At 38.1% G+C, this 4391-nt stretch overlaps 1 non-coding gene across 1 annotated transcript; it reads left to right on the top strand.

Moving 5' to 3' along the window:
• The first annotated feature begins 2693 nt into the window (after window positions 1–2693).
• Window positions 2694–2812, top strand: LOC123500688. The gene has a single exon (XR_006673434.1). It is a non-coding gene; the product is annotated as a 5S ribosomal RNA (ribosomal RNA).
• Window positions 2813–4391: the final 1579 nt, after the last annotated feature.

Genomic DNA, 4391 nt, shown 5'->3' with positions numbered 1-4391 from the left:
ACGCTTAAGCTCGTCTCCGGAGTTCAGAGTTGAGTTGTATCGAGTTGAATTGAGTGAGTGAGTTGATTGTGCGTCTGGCAGTGCTCTGCTGTGAGGGAGCGTGGTGCAGACGTCTGCTCGCTCCGGCTGCCCGAGGATGACTGACTGTGACGACTCCTCAGCGAAGCCTTTTATCAGCGAAGGCTGGTGCAACAACATGGGGAAGTGCAGGGCGCCTATTGGTTCTTAAGAAAACCAAGGGGGTGGAGCTTGCGGTCCTTCCTGGCGGTTGCTGATTGTTTGGCTGGCTGCTGCTGCTTGGTGCGTCGACTGGGAGCGAAGGTCTTGCTGCTGCGAGACCTGAAGCTTGAATGACGAACGCTGACTCGCATTTGATTAATTAATTTGGGGGGGGATAGGAAAGTTGGATGAAAGAAGAATTAGAAATGTAAGTGTGTAAAAGTAGGAAAATGGAAGTACAGTTTGAGATTAAAGATGACGGGCAATCCGTCTTGCTACTTAGTGGCATATCTCTTGCTGTTTAGTTCTGTGTTGTTATTGTATGTATTTGTGTTGTCTTTATGTTGGCGTGTGTGGGATCAGTTCCTTTATTTTCTTCCGAATCTTTCTACTTTATGGCCCTACCGGGCGAGGCTTATCTAGAGTCCCCACCTCAGACAGACCCCTCACTGTGTCAAACTGACTCTGTGACTGAGGGTGCAGGTACCATCTCTCCACCTCTCTCCGCAGCCGGATGTATGCAAACAGAGCCGGTGTCCACCACCCCTTGGCGGGGCGGAAGGTGTTCTACGGTGAGCCTCCTGCTCTTCCTAACCGCTTGAACCAACATCCCCACCCCGCCAACTCAGGGCGCAGAGCAGAGGTAGAGGAGAGTAAAGAAAGTATATTAAAAGCCAGTTGTCCTCTATGTATATTATGTAAGCGCATGTATTTGTTTTTGTATTTGTTTTATAGTTATGTGTTCCTGTTTTATAGTTAAATTGTGTATATGGGGCGTGAATTAATTTTGTTGAGTTGCGTGATTGGTTTTTTGAACCAGTTGTGGTCTCTAGTTTGTTCGTGATCTGCTATTGCGTTTTTGTAAAGGGTGTCATCTAGTATGGTTTCTAGTTTATATTTGATTTGGTTGCCTCTTTTGTGTATTGTGAGGTTGATAGGTAATAAATTGGACTCTAAGTGTAATTCTTCTGTAGTTTGTGTGTATGGGTATTTCTCATCATATGCAAATCTTAGAGATTTGTTTTGAATTTTTTGTAGGGATAGTATTTGTGTTTGATAGTGCATTTAGTGTGTATATCGGATATGTTAAGATTGGAAGGACACATGTTTTTATTAGGTGTAGTTTTATGTTAGTGTCAAGTTTAGCAAATCGTTTTACTATTCTAAGTGCAAGATTGGCTTTTTGGCAGATATTTGAAATGTGTTTAGCGTATCCTTGCTGTCCCACCTTCAACCCTAGTATGGATGCTTTATTTGCATATGGGATATTTTCTCCATCTATTGTGACAGGGGATGTCTTTCTTATGGCAATGGGGAGGAGAGTGAATTTTGCAGTGTTAGTTTTAATTTCCCATTTATTTTCATAGTTATTAATGTTTCTTATTTATCTCTCTATCTTTCTTGCTAGCATGTTTCTTGATTTACCTGGTTGAATTATAATTTGTGTGATGTCATCTGCATATTGTATACTAATTCCATTTGTTAATGGAGGAGGCATATCATATGTATATATTGTGTATAGTGTCGGGGACAGACTACTTCCTTGAGGGACTCCACTATGGAGTTCAAAACCTGGTCCAATGTAATTCCTGAGAGAGATGGAAGCTGTTCTGTTGTCTAGGAAACTGATGAGTAATTTTGCGAGTATAGTAGGTGTTTGTATGTGTTGTATTTTGTATTTCAACCCATTTATCGATACTTTATCAAAAGCCTTAGAGACATATCTAAGTATAATACAGCATTGATTTTTGTTTGCTACTGCATTTGAAATTGTTTCCGTTATAGTTGCTAAAGCTGTGTCCGTAGATCTGTTCTTGCGAAAGCCGTGCTGTGTAGGTGGCAGTATATTGTTGGTTTCTAAAAAGGTGCGTAGTCTGGTGTTTATTATCTTTTCATATATTTTGCCTGGTACATCTAGTAATGATATAGGACGAAAGTTGTTGGGGTCAGTGGATGGTCGGTCTGGTTTTGGAATTAGTTTTATCTGTGCGTGTTTGAAGGTGTTTGGGAAGTAAGGCAAGCAAGAAAACGGCGTAAAACCAAATAATATCGAGTCGGAGGAGGTGCCAGATTTTCCAGCCAGCAGCATGCATGCAGCGAGCAACAAGCCAACCAGCCAGCCAGCCACAGAGGGAGGCAGACTGAGTCTGTGTCAGAATAATAATAATAATAATAATAATAATAATAATAATAATAATAATAATGAGAGAGACAGACAGAGAGACAGACGGACAGACAGACAGACAGAGAGAGAGAGATAGAGATAGATAGAGAGAGAGAGAGAGAGAGAGAGAGAGAGAGAGAGAGAGAGAGAGAGAGAGAGAGAGAGAGAGAGAGAGAGACTGGCGATTAATCCAATAGGGAAACGATATTAAACCAAGAAACACCTAGAGAGGACTTGATTAACAGGGTATACGGAGTATAGTAGGGCAAGCCAGGAAGAATTTAAAGGGGCCTAAAAACTCACATCGAGTGCCAACGACCACACCACGTTGAACACACCGCTTCTCGTCCGATCAGCGAAGTTAAGCAACGTTGGGTCCGGTTAGTACTTGGATGGGTGACCGCCTGGGAACACCAGATAATGTTGGCATTCCATTATTTTTTTATTTATTTATTTATTTATTTATTATTTAATTATTATTATTATTATTATTATTATTATTATTATTATTATTATTATTTTATAATAATAATAATAATAATAATAATAATAATAAGAAGAAGAAGAAGAAGAAGGTTTGATTTGTCTATTCTTATATTGTTTTACCTGCTTATTTTATTGTTTGTTAATTCATCCATTTATTCTTGTACTACCTCGTGCCTGGATTACCAGACAAAACTGTGTATTCTAAACACACATGAATAGGAGAGGACTCAAACTGACATTTTCTCTCTCTCTCTCTCTCTCTCTCTCTCTCTCTCTCTCTCTCTCTCTCTCTCTCTCTCTCTCTCCATGTTAGAAACAGCTATGATTAACGTGTAACATCTTATATGGCTGCGTGTCTTGGTTTAATTGATAGACATTTAAGACCTATAGAGAAATTGCCTAGCTTGGTGTCGGGGGAAAGGGGATAAGAATGACCACCTGCACGGACGTGTGTTGTACTCTGTCGAGCTTGGATATTAACCATTGAAGTCTGAAGAAAAAAAAAAAAAAAAACTAGAAAGTCACTGCAGCGGCTGTGGGAGGAGGAAAGACGCAAGCCGTCAGACTAACCGTGACACACGACACGCTAATAAATACGCACCTCTCTCTCTCTCTCTCTCTCTCTCTCTCTCTCTCTCTCTCTCTCTTTAAACACTTTAAACACTTTAAACACTTTATTATATCTACCTGTATACAAGTATACACTGGCAGAAGGCCCATATTAAGCATAGCTTTTTGGGCAAGATCTTAATAACTAACAAAGTGTGCAAAAACATAAAACAAAGTAAGAACTAAAAATAATTAAACTAAGAAGTGGGGAGAGTGTAATTACAAGGAAATATTGCACAAGAACTATACTATAAGTTATACTAAACTATGAGATCACAAATACGATTTGCTATAATATACTCTGTACATACATATGAGAATACTATTTAGGAACTAACATAATGAGATAATACAAAAAAAAAACAGCAGCACAGCAGATACAGCAGCAGCAAAAGAAATCATAAAAAAAAAGAAAATAATATAGATCCTGATGGTAACACAAATAGTGAGGATAACTAAATAATGACAGTAAAACAATAAAGATTATAGTAGTAATAATAATGGCAATGACAATGACAAAGATAATAGTAATAGTTCTAATAACATATACAATAATAATAATACTATTTATAATAAAATAATAATAATAAAAACAATAGTAATAAAATGTGACACTAGACATAGCAAAACAAGGATATCAGTATTAGGAGAATTTGTGATGGATTTACATATAGCAAAATTATGAATTGTTGTCAGTACATAGATAAGAACATTTGTTTCAGTTTATTTTTGAAAGTTGATACACTGTTACATTCTTTAACACATTGTGGTAGTGTATTCCAAATTGTAGGACCTTTGTACATCAATGATTGTCTAAAAGTGGTTAAATTGTGTCGAGGAACATTTAAAGTGTGGTTGTTTCGGGTAGAATAGCGATGCGATAGCGTTGCAGGCGTGTGGTTATTTTTTAAGT

This window comes from Portunus trituberculatus, unplaced genomic scaffold (assembly GCF_017591435.1).
Source record: "Portunus trituberculatus isolate SZX2019 unplaced genomic scaffold, ASM1759143v1 PGA_scaffold_469__1_contigs__length_25334, whole genome shotgun sequence".
Classification (NCBI taxonomy): domain Eukaryota; kingdom Metazoa; phylum Arthropoda; class Malacostraca; order Decapoda; family Portunidae; genus Portunus; species Portunus trituberculatus.
Note: the sequence above shows the minus strand (reverse complement) of the source record. Positions and strands in the feature narration are given on the sequence as shown.